The sequence below is a fragment of the Spermophilus citellus genome (genome assembly GCF_964194105.1).
Source record: "Spermophilus citellus genome assembly, chromosome: 5".
Classification (NCBI taxonomy): Eukaryota; Metazoa; Chordata; class Mammalia; order Rodentia; family Sciuridae; genus Spermophilus; species Spermophilus citellus.
The window spans coordinates 172,257,148-172,273,549 of record NC_138186.1 but is presented as its reverse complement, the minus strand read 5'-3'; the positions used below and the strand labels follow the sequence as shown (position 1 = coordinate 172,273,549).

Genomic DNA, 16,402 nt, shown 5'->3' with positions numbered 1-16,402 from the left:
TGGGGTGGGGAGGAAATCCACCATATAAGATGGAAACAAGTCTGCAGTGAGATGTCTTCAAACAAGATGGTGGCAAAGAGAGACCAGAGGCCAAGCTGCCAAGCGGCCTCCACCACAGCTTCTGAATGCTTCTCTTCTTACAGAACAATCTGCAGCTCGGCCACTCGGCTTCTTCTTTTCATATACTGAAGACGTTCAAAAAATAACGTTCTCAGAGTGGATATTTTAAGAACATGAAACTCTTTTGGCTCTTGGTCATGGTGAATGCCTAATGGCAGGAATTCATGCAGGTCTGGTGCCAGTGTGGCCGCCGTCAGAGCACACCTGCAGAGGCTGTGGCTCAGCCGGGCTATGACTCCACAGCTGGCACCAGGCAGGGACAGGCTGGCTTCCGACAGATGGCACCTACAGTAATAAGCAGCCCAGAGTCCTCAGCTGCAATTCCACCTTCCAAATGGACTTTGAGAAAGAGCACTTACAGAGGACCCAGCTGAAGTGGGTGACAGCAGGCTGCACAAATATCTCCTGGACCACACGTCACTGCATAGATGCCACAGCCAGAGTCAACCAGCCAGTCAGACAGAGGATCCGAGAACCCCACGTCCTCACAGGCCCCAAGAAGCTTGCCCCGTGTACCACCGTTGATCACTGTCAGTGACCCTGCCAGGCTTTCAAGGTGACAGCTAAAGAGCCTCAGGGAGGTTCGGGTGAAAGCACCCATGTGAAGAATTGTCTGTCTGATGAAGTGTAAAGCTAAGTAAGAAAATAGCCCAGTGGGCCTTACACATCCACTGCAAAGTTCAGAAACACAGAAAGCAAATCAACTGCCCATCTCTGATTTTATTCCCATTATAACCTGTTTCTCAGGTACATTTACATAATGCCATGCATTGAAATAAGTGCATACTCTGGTAAAAAAAAGTTTGCTGCCCACATGATCTGACACTTTTCTGTGCTTCCTGAATTGTACAAATCGTTGCAGATGGTCATCTAGAAGTAGAGATTTGTTCTGCTTTTAGCCAAAAAAAAAAAAAAAAACCATATTAAGATGTAACTATGAGATAAAATGGGAAAAGTTTCATTGGAAGCCTCGAGATGAGGGTTCTGATCTAAACTGTGGGTCCTGTGCCGTGACCAGAGCAGGGGGGCATCCTCTGGCTGACCACCCAGCAGGAGCAGGCCAGTGTGGTAACAGGTGGGTCGTGTGGCTTTCCATGGCTGAAAACAAAACAGAAACAAAAACCTGGCCTGTTCAGGTGTTAAACCCAACCCCTGAGCGGCATGGCTTTGTGCCACCTTGATGACACCAGCAAGTCAGGTGCTCAGTGGCGTCCTGTGGTCTGCAGCATGGTGCTCAGAGGCCTTTCCCACAGGCCTCCCGGGATCTCAGCAGGGACCTGGGGACCGAGGGAGAGAAGCGGGTGAGTCTGGAGTCAATCATCCAGCTTTCGGATCCCCCAAAGGCCACTCATGTGCCTGCTCCTCAGCTGGCTCAAGTTCACAGGAACATCAATGCACAGCGTGTGATGTCGGAGGCAGGCTGCTGCAATGCAGGTCACGGCCTGAAAAGAAGCGTCACTCCTTGGCCCACAGTGAAGGTAGGACAGAGGACAGCAGCATGGAGCCCTCTTCCTGCCTGGCCTCCATGCCTCTGGAGCCAGAGAACAGCCCTCTTTCTAACCCTGAATCCCTGATGCAAATTGGATGCTGATGCTGGTTCAGCATCTGTGAGCAAGAGCGTGGTGGTGAAGGAGATCCTGCGGAAAACCCCGAGATGGAAACCCACAGCTCCTCCCGCCCCGCAGTGGCAGAGAGGGCTCTTTCTCAGCAGCTCTGGCTGGGAGCTACATGTGCATCTTCTGCAATTCCCCACAAAAGGAATGAGCATCCCACTGAGAGAATCCTCCTGAAGGTACATTCCTAGGTCCGTAGCCAGGAGCAGGCTCACGGGTTACTCCATCCAGTGTTCCATCCAGAGGCCAATATTCTTGCTAGGGTAACAAAGGTTTGTTTGTAATAAGACAAACTTAAAGAGTACTGAGAATCATTTATGGACCAATGAGAATAATCCCTTCACCCCCACAATCACCTTCTACTGGGAGCTGATGTTTGAAGGCAGATCTGAAGTCTGTGTCTGGAGCCCTATTATCTAGGGAGCCGCAGGAAGACAAGGCTCCAAAACAGCCCTGCAGCGCCCCATGCAGGCTTGCCCGTGGCCCTCACAGGCAGCCACAGGCTCGGCGTTGTAGCGCCAACTCACTTGCCTGGTGTGGGCCCAGGAGCCCCTCGGCCTCCCCCTCACCAGCCACCACAGGGCCTGCAGCCCAGTGCCCATTCCCTTCCTGAGCACACAGACCTCATCCTGGATGTGGAGACACTGTCCTGCGTGGATGACAAAGGGGTACTCCCTGTCTACACATGGCACCGATTGAACACGAGAACACAAAAAACTAGAATAGATGTTGAAATATTGTTGTCAACCTAATAGTCACCAAGTGCTAAGGATTTCACCAAGGTTTTTACCTGTTGGGAAATCAGGAAGTGCATGAATAAATGTCGTGTGAATTTGGACCTGGAAGCTGTATAGAGGGTCTTCAGGCACTGACAGGGACAGGAGGAGGCTGGCATAGAATTGCGACCTTGGAGTGAGCCCGGAGCTCACGGGAGCAGGCCACAAGCTCAAGGACACATAGGGACTGATGGTGGGGCATTTGGATGACAGCTTGGAGGTAACTGAGTTGGTGTTGGTGGTGCTAGAGATTGAAGGACACAGAGGTGCAGAGGGACTGGTCGGCAGGGGATGTTCCCAGGCTGGAGTAGAAGAAGGACCAGGGCGGACGGGGTGGTGGGGGAGTTGGTCCCTGGTGTCAGTGGATTCCAGGGGCCAGGGCAGTGGGTGGGCCACCTGAGGGGCTGTGAAGAGGGCGTCCACGGTTGGAGTCTGATGCCTAGAGGCTGGGGGAGGCTTCCCAAAGCTGAGGAGGCCAGCAAGACACTGGCACTGGGATGAAGGATGTTGAGCAGACCAGAGCAACGGCATCTGGAACCAACTTGACGGAGACTCTGCTGGTGAGATGCTGGAGCCAAAAACAGGATTAGAAATTAGCCGTGAAACGCGACGGCTGCAGAGACTAAAACAGTAGGCCTCTCCGTGACACTCACTGGCCCAGGAACCAGGCTCATTCATTTCTCAGTAAAGAGATGTTTGTACATGCCTGTCCCGTGCTGGCTGCCTCCTTGTCAAAGAGACACGGCTCCTGGATACCAGAGCAGACTCAGTGTGGCAGCAGTTGTGAATTACACCATAGAAATGTGCACTTTGGGCTGCAGGAGCTCAAAGAGAAAACCAGGGCAGAGCATTGTGCTTGTGTGTGCACATGCATGTTCATGTGTGTTCGTGTGTGCACATGTGTGGTGTGTGCATGCATAAGTGTATATAGGAAGATTTCTTGAAGAAACTTGCTCTTCAGGGAAGTCTGGAAGGATAAGAAGAAATTGGCTCAATGAGGTGGTAATTTAAGAGTATACTTCAATTGGAAAATTTAAAATAGGCACAACTGTAGCCAAGTTCTGCCACGGAGAAGAGGTCGGAGAGCTCATGGGGGCCTGGTGCATCCTCTGAGGGACTTGAGCATTACCCTCAAAGTGGAGGAAACCACCCAAATCCTGCACGGGGAGAGAGGCTTGCCCAGACTTAAATTTCAAACACACAGGGACGGCAGTGTGGACAGGTGGGAGGAAGTGACCAGGGGCCTGGTGTCCCCAGGCAGAAGACTCCACCAACCAGGTAAAGGAGAGAGGAGGGTGGCCCTGTGGCCACCAGTGGAGGGAGGGCACCTGGTGGCTACGTGAGGAAAGCACAGGGAGCAGAGACTGATGGGGAGGTGAGTGAGAGAGGTCACCAGGACATTGGTGTCCCTAATTGAGCCTTGGAGTGACAAGAGAGGAGCAAGTGGGGTGCAAGGGTGGAGACGGGGTTTACACCACATGCAGCCTCTTTTGGAACAAATATTTGTGGCGCCAAAGAACCTTGCACCAAAGGTTGTGGGCATGGCTGTGGGACTCAGACCTGGAACCAGGGAGGGAGGTGTGGCTGGGCTGCCCCCTGGAGAGGGTGCAGGAGGGGAGTGCTGAGGGAGCCAGGCTGGTGGAAGGGCTCAGGGAGGAGAGGCAGCACAGGAGCCCAGAGCGCGGCTAGGACACAGGGAACTTGCTAGAGAGGGAAAGGGGCCAAGGTCAGAATTGGGGTGGCACCTCCCTTCAGTACTCTTAATGGAGCAGAAGGCTGTCCTGGCGGGCAGCAAGGATCCTGAGGGCTGGGAGGCTCACGGGGCCTCTCTCTGGGGGAGCACGGGTGTGAAAAGCCCTCTGCGAAAACAAACAGCCCCGTGGTCCAGAGCTCTCGTGCGAGCAGAGTGGGATGGGGTGGCGTGGGGTGCCGGTGACCCAGGAAGGAACCCAAGCTGGGACAGTCCCTCCCTGGTTGGCCCACTCTCCCTTTGCACAGATATGGCATTTTGAATTTGGTCTCAGAGCCTAGCCCTGACCTGGCTCCTCTCTCCCTCGGCCAGGCTTTGCACGCACACTTCATGACATTTGACGCCAGTGTGCGGTTGCGCCGAGCCTTACAATCCTTCTAACACCCAGACACATCTCATCTGGTTGAGTCACTGGGTGAAGATTTGCTTTTATATATTTATTAAGCGAATATTATTTAGCAAACATTTGAGGACCCGTGCTAGGCCCAGCGAGAGCAGAGGTGACTAGGAGGCAGAGTCCCAACTAGCTTTTTCCGATAGCACGGAGGCTCTGCTCTTTAGATTGGGTTCTCTAGTGTGCACTATGGCATTTTCAATGGATAATTCTTTAGGGGTTGTCCTGCGTATTTTTGTCACTGTGGCCAAAACACCTGACCAAGAACAATGTAAAGAAAGAAAGATTTATTTTGGGCTCATCGTTTCAGAGGGTCAGTCCATGGTTGGCTGACTCCATGGCTCCGGCCGGAGGTGATGCAGAACTCCATGGAGGAAGGGCGTGGCTGAGGAAGGGCTCTGCTCCTGGCAGCCAGGAAGCAGGGAGAGAGAGCAAGCGTGTAAATCCAAAGGCACACCTGGGACGGGCTTCCCCCAGCACACCCTGCCTGCCTACGGTTACCACCAGGAGAGCAGTTCTCTGAAATTATTAACCCATCATATGGATTAATCCACTGATGAGGTTACCCCCTCCCGATCCAATCGGGAGTTTTGTGGGTGTTGAGCAGTGCCCCTGGTCTCCTCCCACTAGATGCCAGCAGTAGCCCTTCAGTTCTGAGAATGAGAAATGAGCCTTGCGGGAGACAGGAGCAGCCTGTGTAAAGGCTGGGGAGCACAGCCAGGCGGGTGGTGCACACCTGTAATCCCAGCCACGCAGGAGGCTGAAGCAGGAAGATGGAAGTTCAAGACCGGCCTGGGAAACTCACTGAGACCTCGTCTCAAAAGAAGAATAAACAGAGCTGGGGCGGAAGCTTGTGGTAGAGAGCCTCTGGGTTCAATTCCTAGTACCATGGGCAGCAGAGGGGGCAGGAGGCATGGGGGACAATATGCAGAGTGCCTGCAGGGGACACAAGCCCCAGTTCCAACCCCCTTTCAGCACCGTTTTGCTTCAGTGAGTTTCCCAAGGTTGGCCCTTCAGCACCCGGGCTGCTGCTCTGATTCTGGGCCCACAGTTTGTTTATCTCATTGGCAACCTGTCCTGGGCTGTTGCTGTCACTGCTCACACTGGAAGTGGATTCTCTCTGGTGCTATGGAGGCCTGTTACATTTCAAATTTCGGTCGAAGTCAACAGTTAGCTTTAAAGGGTGCATAATAGTTGGGCTCCTTTCCTGGGGCTGCAGTGACCATAAACTGGGCAGCTTACAACAACAGAATCCCTTCTCCTATGGTTCTGGAGGCCAGAGTCTGAAGTCCAGTTGTGGGCAGGGCCTCAGCTCCTTGAAAGCTCTGAGGACAAGCATGTCCCTGGAAACACTTTCATTCTGGGCCTGGGGACGCATGGCTCCAGTCTCTACTTCCTCTTCCATGTGTGTGTGTGTGTGTGTGTGTGTGTGTGTGAATATCTCCCTATAAGGTCACCAATCACATTGCATTCTGGCCCCACCCTAATCCACTTATGGCTTTGTTTTAACTGGTTTTCATTTTGAAGACCCTATTTCCAAATAAGGTCAAATTCACTCACACCAGAGGTCAGGACTAGCCCATAGGTCCAATGCTTTCCTGAGAAGACCCGGCTGGTGGGGAGGTGGCCAGTGCAGGGACCCACAGCAGATGGTGATGGGATTAGCGTGTCACACTTCCTGGAAAGTCACCTAATCCTGCCAGATGTTCTGGAAGAAAACATGGTCACAAGAATAATTGGAAGAAGTGATGTCACAGGCTGAGGGCAACAGGCAGTGTCAACGGGCACACATGGGCTCACAAACTTGGGTTTTACACAATGTCAAACACCAAAATGGACCACTGTGACGTAGCACCCGTTCCCTACTAAAGAATTCCTAGTATTGTGTCAGCACAGGTTGTATGTCCTTAGCAAACTGACATGGCCTCAGTTACTCAAGTGATGTGCTGATTCATGGCTTAAGAGAGAAGCGGGCAGAGGAGAGGGAGGGAGGTGATGGTGGGGTACCCTCTTTCTGTACTTCCGCGCTGCACCATGGGGTCAGGAAGCAGCAGCTGCTCTCTGGCTGCCAGGCTGCAGACTGCTTTCACCCTTGGTCTGTGTAGGGGATATTTGTTTTGAGAGAGTCAGACATCAATAACAGGTGCTATGTGTAAAGTTTGCTTTCTGCCCTCAAAGTCTAGACGCTTTCATCAGATGGTCACTCACATGTATGTCTGAGAATGTAAATATTCCCATCTCAGTAACTCTGATCACCTTGGAGCATCTACCAGGGGGCCTGACTGCTTCAGCTATCCCTGAAGGACTGACATTGGAGGTCAGAGCTGGACAAGGATTCAGTATGAGTCTCAGTGAGCAAGAGAGGGGCACCACGTGGCCAGAATGGGGGTGGTGGGATGCACGTCAGCCTGAAGGAGAGAAGAGCTTGACGTATCTGAAGGGTGAGGGCAGGTCCACGTGGACACAGCCCTGGAAAGAGAGGGCCCGTGGACACTGATGGTTTGGGGCTTAGTTTTACATATTTCTACTTTTAGATTATGTAAGGTATAGAATTTGATTTTTCCTTACTTATAGACAAATAATCAGTCTGGTGCTATTTCAAGGACACTGGGAGAAGACATGAACCTCCACAGCAAGGGACTGTCCAGTCCAGGGTAGGCCATGGCACAAGCCCTATCTGCACTGCCCTCCTCCACTCTGCAGCTCCTGAGAGGGCAGCGCCCAGGGGCCCAGAGGATGCTGCACCCACCCGGCCACTGCACCTCCACTCAGGAGCGCTGAGTTTGGGTGCCTCGTGGTTCTAGTAAGTGCTGATGAAGCCTGCCCTCGGCTGGGAGGGAACCATTCCGTCCTCCACCAAGGCTGCTGGCTGCAGGCATGGCCCTGGGAAGTGGCTTGGCCTAGTGTGACCAGGGCCTGTTGGGGCCAGCACCTTTTCAGCCACACTGGTAACTTGGACCTTGGCTCCAGACTGGCACATGTCTGTGCACAGAAGTCTGAGAGGAGAACCTGTTCCCTGGTCCTTTCCAGGTTCTCTTCAGAATGGGCAAGGCTGACGTCTGCTGGGTCAGTTCCCTCTTCCCAGGGGAGCCCGACCTGACCTCCCACCCCATGTGGGCCCCAGGCTTCTTCTCCAGGTCCTAGCAGGAGGGTGGCCCATGAAAGGCCCTGGGCCGTGTTGCTGACCCTGGCCTTGTCCTCCTGGCCACCTCTGGGTGTGAAGTGGTTCCCCTGCTCACTTGTGGGTCAGCAGGAGGGATGCTCCTGTTGTCCTGCCCATTCTAAGTCCCAGGAAGGCTGACTGCAAGTGCCATCCAGGTGTGGCCCGGATGCCCCACCCCAAGAGCCCATGTCCTCCTTGGTCCTTGAGGGGGTGCCCCCAGGTGCTGCCCATCTCTGAGCTTCTGCCCTGTGTTCAGGTTTCTGAGTGCTTCTTCTGTGTTTGCCCCATTCCCTTCTCTGATGTACACCTCGCTGCCCAGAGTGCCACAGATGTCTGTGAAATGTTTTCAAGTGATGAAAAGTTCTTTAAAAAAAAATCTAGCAAGGATTTTACATTTTCCTTTGAACCCATTCCAGGTTTGAGACACTTCTCGGTTATGATTTTTTTTTTCTTTTTTAAGTTACAGAAATCCTTCCTGCTATAGTTTTAGCCTGTTTCCTCTTTCCGGCTAACTCCCTTCCTCTCAAACTTCCTCTATAACTTATGCACAAACTTGAGTTGATGAGAAAAATCCCCTCTGACTCCACCAGCTGACGCCCTGGACTCAGTTTCTTCAGTGCACAGGGGGTTGCTTGCGTCTCTTTAATAGGCCACTGTGACATGGAGATGGAATGACAATACAGGCCCTTCACCGCCAGCATGGCCTGAAAGCAATCATAGCAAAATCCTTCTAAATAGGCTGTGGGACAGAGGGGTCTGCCCAGCCTCCTGAAAGCAACCCTGAGACAGGCCAGAGACCGAGATAGGGAAGGTGGGAAGGATGTCCCAAGTGGAGGCCAGGCCTGCTCATGGTGGACAGGTGACAGCTTGTCTGCACTTAGGACACCTGTGCATCTTGACAGGAAGGCTTGGGGAGCTCTGGGGACACCAGGTGACTGGCCCAGAAGTGCTGCTAGGAAGATGGCTTTGGTGGCAGAATCCCAGGTGGGTGGGGAAATTCAGCCAGTGATCACCATATGCAGGCAAGACGGTTTCCAACAGCAGGGGTGGTTAGAAAGGGAGATGTGAATACTCTTAAAAACCCAACTCACTGTGGACACGACGGGTTAGATACAGGGAACAAAAAAGCGAGGGACATGCAGGATAATTCCCCCTGGTTCCGGGAGGGAGGCTGCGGTGGCTTCAGATGGAGGTTCTAGAACCTGTGAGTCTGCTTCCTTCCCAGGAGTCTCACTGGTTTCTGTGTGAGGCCAGAGGAGCTCTACAAATGACTGTGCTGAGCACGTTCTCTGTGAAGTGATTCTGTGTGCTGCTTACCTGGTGGAATCGACATTTTTGTAGGTGACACTGTGAGGAAGTGCATGGGTGTCTTCTGTCCCCTCCTCAGCCCACAGAGCCGAGTTTATCAGCCGTTCAACTTTTTAAAAAAGTAGATTGGTTTTAGATTCCCAGAAAAACTGAGCAGAAGGGAAGAGACTGTGAAGGTTCCTGATGGGATGACTCTTTGTTTTGGGGGGCCTGTTCCATGCACCACAGGATGTTCTGCAGTGCCCTTGGTCTCAGCCTACCAGAGGTGACAAACCAGCCAGGACTCCAGATGTCACCCACTGTCCCTGGGGGAGTCTGCTGAGAACCATTGTCCTTAGACTCAAGAGGACTTCGGGAAGGTTGGATGGCAGGATCCTCAGAACATGCACACTGAAATCCAACCAGGACAACTTCTGTCCAGGACCCGTCCTCCATACAGGCAGCTCACAGTAGAATGTTCCAGATCCTAGTGCCTGCCTGAGCACACCCAACCTGCTCTTCCAAAAATCCTCACTTCCACTCAGCCATATCTACTTTGTGTTAAAACTGCATCTTTTCATTTCCAGAGGCATTTTTATTCATTTTTATATCTACTTGGTGGCTCATATATCATCTCTTGGTCTTTAATCCCATTTTTATTTCTTGCTTTTATTTCCTTAAACATAGTAGGCTTTATCCTCCTTCAACATCTGACCACCCATGGGCTCATGCCTCTGCGTCTGATCCAGGGTCTGTGGTCTTCCTGGCCTGACCTCTGAGCCCTGATGTCCCTGTGAAGTTTGTGGTCAGTGGTGAGCTTGTACTCCTTGGATCGGTGTCTGAAGGAATTCTCTGTGGACTCCTCCCGGAGCATTTTGATTGTGTCTGTGGGTCTCTGGGAGCAGTCCACGCCCTCTCACTTTCCTGATGGCTTCCTGGTGCTGGCTTTACACAGAGAGTGCACTGGGGCCACAGACCCAGTAAGGGCTGCCTGTGGCCACCAATTTTCAGGGGCATTTCCTACCCTTTGCCCCTGTTGAGCACCAGCCTTCAGTCACAATTCCTCCTCTGCAGGGGGTTATCGAGGCCACGGTCACACCAAGCATGCAGACTGCTAGGTCCCCACTTGAGTGGGTGGGCTTCTCCTGGGCCCTGGTAACTGTGAAATGGAACCTCATGTGGCAGACCTGGGCCCCACCCTTGGCCCCCTGTGTGTTGGATGGAACTGGCCAGGGGGCAGCTCAGAGCACACGTCCTCATGGCCTGCTCTGCGGAACATTCCATACCATTTTCTTTCACTCTTGGACCACAGGCAGTCAGTGTCCTTCTCTTAAACTCAGGATGAGCAAGTCCTGTTCTCAGTGGACCCCACTCAGATGCCCTGATTGCTGGAGCCACCTTCCTGCAGACTGGAGAAGTCCACAGGCTGTAACACTCTCCACCTCGTGTGCCCTGCCTGCCACTGTCCCCAGACAAGTAGCTTTGTTGTTCCTCTCAGAGTTGGAGCCGGGAGCTGAGCAGAGATGGAGGCAAAAATAAGAATTGAGCTGGCCCCAGCCCTGCAGGCCTCCCTCCTGGGCCCAGCCCGACCCTGTCCCTCTGTGGACCAGCTTGCTTCCCTCCAGGCAGGGTCTCTGAGTCTGGTCCTGCCCCACGGCCACGACTGGTCTTAGGCAGAATCTATGCATCTTCTGAGAGCACAGATTGAGATTAACTCAGGGTCCAGCCTCCAGCAGCAGCCACCCTGGGCCCACTCTCATGATCTGAGTCAGGTCCCCAGCATCTCAAAACTCCCAGAGGCCCCAGGGAAGTCCATTGCTGGGGTTTGAGTTCAGGAGACAGTGTCCCTGTGGCCCGGTGGGTGGAGGAAGAGGGCTCAGGACTGATGCTGCCAAGTCCCCTTCCTGGCAACAGCCTCTGTGCCTCCCTCGGCAGGGCCGCGTTGTCCCCACAGACACTGGGCAGGCTGTGGACCCGGCTCCGCATTGCCTTTCCATTGCACACAGCTGCCTGTCCTTGGAATTGTGAGACTTTGCACCCATGTGCATTAGGAGGGAAGAAACCTTCACTTTAATTACTGAGTCATCAGGTCCTGTGCCTCCTCATTGTCCCTCCATTTTCTTGGGCTCTGCCTGCTAGCTCTGCCAAGTCTGGGCACCTGCCACAGACTGCTTCCCCAGAAGCCATGTCTGTGCAAGACCAGCCCTGGGATGCCACCACCCAGCGCCCCCCACCTCTCCAGACACCCCAGCCAGATGCACCCGTGGGCTCCTGCCTAACCCCAGGGTTCTTCACCATCCCCAGGTTCAAACCTCACCAGGGCTCTTTATCTTGGGCCCGTGCCCTCCACCCTGTCCCCAACCCCAACACACTCCAGACACAGAGAACTCCTCAATCACACTCTGGGGCATGTCAACATGTCCTCCTGAGAGGGAGCATGTCTCCTTGCAGGTGGCAGCTCATCCTCTCCTGTAGGATGTTTGTCACTTCCTACCTTGCAGCTGGGCAGAGCCCTTCCCAGGGCAGGCTCCCGCCCAGCCCTTCCCACCCAGTCCTGCCCCGTGACTGTGGCATCTTCTGGGGCAAGGTCCCCAGGGCCACCTTCCTGCTGAGCTCCCAGGTGCAGCAGGCCACAGCAGCAAGCGCAGGACAATGATGTTGATGTGATGGGTGACATGGGGCTCCTGTGTAGCTCCTCCCTAATTAATGCCCAAATTTATGCAGGAGAGAACTGATTAATAATTAGTGAGTCACAAAGCTGAATTCTTCACACAACGGAATTTTTGCATCAGTAAGTTGGTTGAATGGCACTGAAATTGGTTTATGTTGATCATGGGTCTTATTGAAATTGCAACTTAATTTTTCTTGTTCTTTTTAATTGTCTTGCTGAGCCCTTGATAATCAGAGATTATTTATGTATTTTTTAAGTCTTGAGATATTTGTGGTGTGAAAATATGCCCAACGGTGCAGAACTTGGACAGAGCAACATTCCTGTATTTGGAGTTAGGTGTCACGTCCTCATGGCACTTCATGCAGCCTCGTCTTTGTTTTCCATGCTGTGGTCAAGGATGGTACGGAGGTCGTGGGTTTATAGGAAGCCATCTGAAGTCACCGGGTAAAGAAGCAGAGGTTCTATCGTAGTTCTGGAGAGAGGGGAAGAACAGAGGGCGTGGAGCCGCTGTGGGCCCTTCCTGGAGTCTGCAGGGACTTCCTCAGTCACTGAGTTCTCCCAGTGGCTCTGGGTGGCTCTTCCTCCCCATTGTGGTGGCCAGTGCAGCTTCGCTCTTCATGGGGACATTGTCATGTCCCACAGGACTGGCAAGAGCCCTTCCTGGAAACTGTCTCCATCTTCCTGGGTTCTCTACCCTGTGCCGGGAAGTCAGGAAAGTACCCTGAAGAGCAAGCGCAGCCCTGGTGGTCCCTCCTGGTCACCCTGGCACCCCTCTCCACGTCCCCGGTGTGTGTCCGTCAGACATCACTCTCTCTTCCACCCCAACCCTGGGGCCACACCCTGGGGCCCCGCCCTGGGCAGGCAGTGCACCTGGCTCCCGGCTCTTCCCTCCAGGCCTCTGTGCCAGGTGCTCTTCTCCTCGCCTTCTCCACTTTGCCGGTCTGAAAAGCCGCCGTTCCCAGTCCCTCTGCTCCTCCAGCCCACAGACGGCGGCTGTGTGTCTGCCTTCTTAAAAGTCGGTGTTTCCACCGAGTCAGCCTAGGTATGTGTCTGGTCATTCGTCACCGGCTTGCGGCCTTCCTGAGGAGGATGCAGTGCTGGGCACAGACAGAGATCATCACACGCCCGGTTTGTGGAGGAATTCACACGAGTACTTCTGGGCTGTCGTTACAATTGCACTTACAGTTTCGCGGCATTTTCTACTGCAGGAATTTACAAATATAACTTACTGAGACAATCTTTAAACATTTATATGCAATTTAGATTTAATAACTACATTTAATTTTTAGATAAACCTACTGACAAGGGCCTTGCTCAATATATCAATTACGATTCTTTCAGCTACAAATAACAGAAAACCCAGTTCCATAAAGAGACTTCTTATTTTCCAAGGAAATAACCCTCAAAGAAGTTTGACTTCAGAATTGGTTCATACAGCAACTCAAAAGGGTTTTAAGGATCCAGAATTTTTCCAATTTTTAGCTATGTCATGTTTTGCATGACAGCTGGATCCCTCGTGGTGCCAACATAGCTGCACCAGCTCTAGACATCACCCACTCCCCTATTCTGCCTCACTTTCATTCCCTCGCTCAGTGAATGTGACAATTTTTTCTCAGATGTATTTCATATTCATGTTGGTTTCATCATTGTTTGGTTTTGGCTTTTGTACAATATTTCAGGATGTGTCTGAGTCTGTCCAACTCTGTCCCTTGAGTCACACCATCCATTTCTGCCTTCCCTATACTCATTAAGCTACCTAGTCACTTTATTCCTTTCCTCTGGATCTCCTTCTTGGTGTCTTGGTCTGTGTCTCTTATTCTCAGCACTGTCACTGTCGATTCTGTTTGTCCTTCCTCATTCATTCTTTGGATTTCTCCCCTTTGTTGAGATGCACTTGACGGATCCCAGGTGTATTTATTTAAGGCATGCGAGGTGGTGTTTTGAAGTAAGTACGCCTAGGCGACAATTCCCAGCAATCAATCAAGCCAGCTAACATGGCCATCACTTGACAGCACAGACGAGCCTGGAGGTTCCAGGCTCAGAGACACAGGCTGCACAACCCCACTTCACACAGAATCTGAAAGTCAACTTAGAGAAGCAGGATGGTGGCTGCGGGAGGCTGGGGTTGGGTGAGGGAAAGAGGCTGGTCTCGGGTGAGGGAAAGAGGCTGGTCTCAGGGAGCGGACTCTGAATGAATGAGCAAGTCCCAGAGGCCTGACTCGCAGCACGATGCCTGTGTGCTCTCGCTCCATCCCCACCGCCCCATTCCCTCTGTCTGGATTCCAATCTGTGCCTCTCTCTGAGTTCAGCTGGCTTTGCCTCCAGGGCTTCGCACCTGCGGAGGACACAGGTCCTGGGGGTGTGCCGATGGGTTTGCCGATCTGCCTCCCTCTCTCTCTCTCTCTGCAGTCTCTGCCTTTTATCCCACTGCCTGTTCCCATTATCTCTGAGATTTCCCTCTGTCTGAAAGGAAAAAGTTTTCACTGGAGTACAACAGTTCCCTCTCTTCTCACCTTTTGGGAGGTACGACTCTAGCTGTGTCTGCTAGACCCCAAGGAAGATTCTGGAGCCTGGGTATGCCCCACTGACAGAGGCATTGAAAGTATCTGTGTTTTCAAAGAAGACACCATAATTGGCATCCCTATATGTCCCTTGCTTTTTAAATGGATTTTAGCTACCAAATTCGGTGTTTGAATGATCTGGAATACAGAGATAGGATATTAAAAATCGATAGAAATCAGAGTTGATCTGGTGGGCCAGGCAGGTGGATGGAGCCCAAACCCTGAAGGCTTCACAGCTTGGAACCCAGAACAGATCTCCTTTGTAAGTCTGGTGTAAATCCAGTAACTATGATCAAGAATACCTGGCCCTGCAGATTTCGCTCTCCCTCCCCCCTCCACCTGAAAACTGAGGCCCTCTGGTCAGAAATGTAAATTGCATTGCCTGGCATGGTACCACTATAGCTTTATTTCCAATGTTTTGAAGACTTTTGGGTTATCAAGACTTTCTTATTCCATTATGAGTATGCTCAGAGATGTTCCACTGTTGAACTCGGTGGCCTTAGTCATTTTGGCAGGGCTCTGTTGTTTCCTGGATATGGAAACAAGACCAGAAAGCAGCATCCTGTGGGTGAAGGGTCAGAATAAGCTCAGAAACAAGACAGCCACCTACCAGAAGTCCCTTTCCTGAGACCTCCAAGCCCCTTACTAAGACATCACGGCTGTTAATATGCCCACAAGATATTTCCTTTCAAGAGTGTGGTATTGCTTTCTGATGGCCCAAGAGCTTCTGCAGTACTGAGCAGGGTGCTTAGAATTAGGCTGGTTGGCATCCTGTTCTCCTGTTGGAGAATTTTTGCCAGCTTTCCCACTGTGACAAACCTAAGGTCCATCTGCTACTTCCTGTGCCAGAGCAGCAATGTGGGATGGCCTAGACTGTGTATGTACTTCCTTAGAGTCAGGACACCTGAGTGGTCCCAGCAGGATACAGGGGGTAAGAAGCTGGTTCTGAAAATGTAGATAATTGTCCTTTCACAGGAATCTAAGGGAAGAAGCCAGAAACCGACTTTCATGGACATTTCACTGGCACACTGACTTCAGAAGCAGAAAGAGACCTTTAAGAATTTCTCTGTGGGGATCAACAGTTCTGTTGTTTTTAGAGAAAAATATGCATTATAGACATTTTAATATTAAAAACTTAATTTCACATTTTAATCTGCAAAAAAACACTTTATCCATTATCTTGCATAAGCCTCACAGTAACCCAGGAAAGGGAGGTATAGTGGGATTTTATTTTTCTTTTCATCTTAGGCATGAGCAGTGGGAACACAGCACAAAACTGCCCAAGCTCATTGGGCAAGGGAGTCAATCCTGATGTGACTCTTCTGCTCTCCACTACAGAGCCTGGCAGCAGTCATTAAAATGTTGATTCTCAGTAAACCTAGAGAGTGTATCTGACCTTGCCTCCATCCAGACACAGCATGAATTTACAAGTTCTTATTTGGAGACATTCCAATCTCTTTAGCCTATTGCAGGTGTTAATGCAACATTTCATTCAGCTGAGGGAATAAAAGGCCATGTGGATTTTTTTCCAATTTGCATTGCAAAGAGGGAATACTTGCCAACACACACAGACACACACACACACACACATATATATTTTGCAGGTGATGGTAGTATGTCAATGCATTTTGTTTCCACCTATTTTTAAACATGAACTCAATGCTTGGGTATTGCACAAGAGGAAAACAGCAAGCTGCCCAGAGTTATGAGCACAAGATCTATCTGGGACTGCCTGCAGCCTTTTTGAATATGTTGGGACGAAGGGAGCTTGTTTTCTTTTAAAGCAAACTCATGCAGTCTTGCAGCCAGTAGCCGGTCTCTGAGAGCCTTTGCCCTGAGACCCAGGTCACCGTGTCTCAGGATATTCCCTGTGCAGGGTCTGATAAGTCATTCATTTGAATAATTTTCTATATATAGACAGGAGGTAACGGAGAGCGGATGCGAGTCTTTGTTCTCCAGCGCTGGCAGGGGAGGCTTCTCCAGCCCGCGGCTCTGTCCCCCCACCCACCACATGAAGCACCGTTTTCATCACCAGCAGGAGAAAGGCAGCTGATTCCAATTCCTCTG

At 51.6% G+C, this 16,402-nt stretch overlaps 1 protein-coding gene across 2 annotated transcripts in view; it reads left to right on the top strand.

Annotated features, from left to right (window-relative positions):
- The window catches only part of RPS6KA2 (ribosomal protein S6 kinase A2), a gene marked incomplete at its 5' end in the record, with an annotated part of 317,911 nt that overhangs the window by 156,740 nt on the left and 144,769 nt on the right, over positions 1-16,402 (top strand). The window lies entirely within an intron of this gene.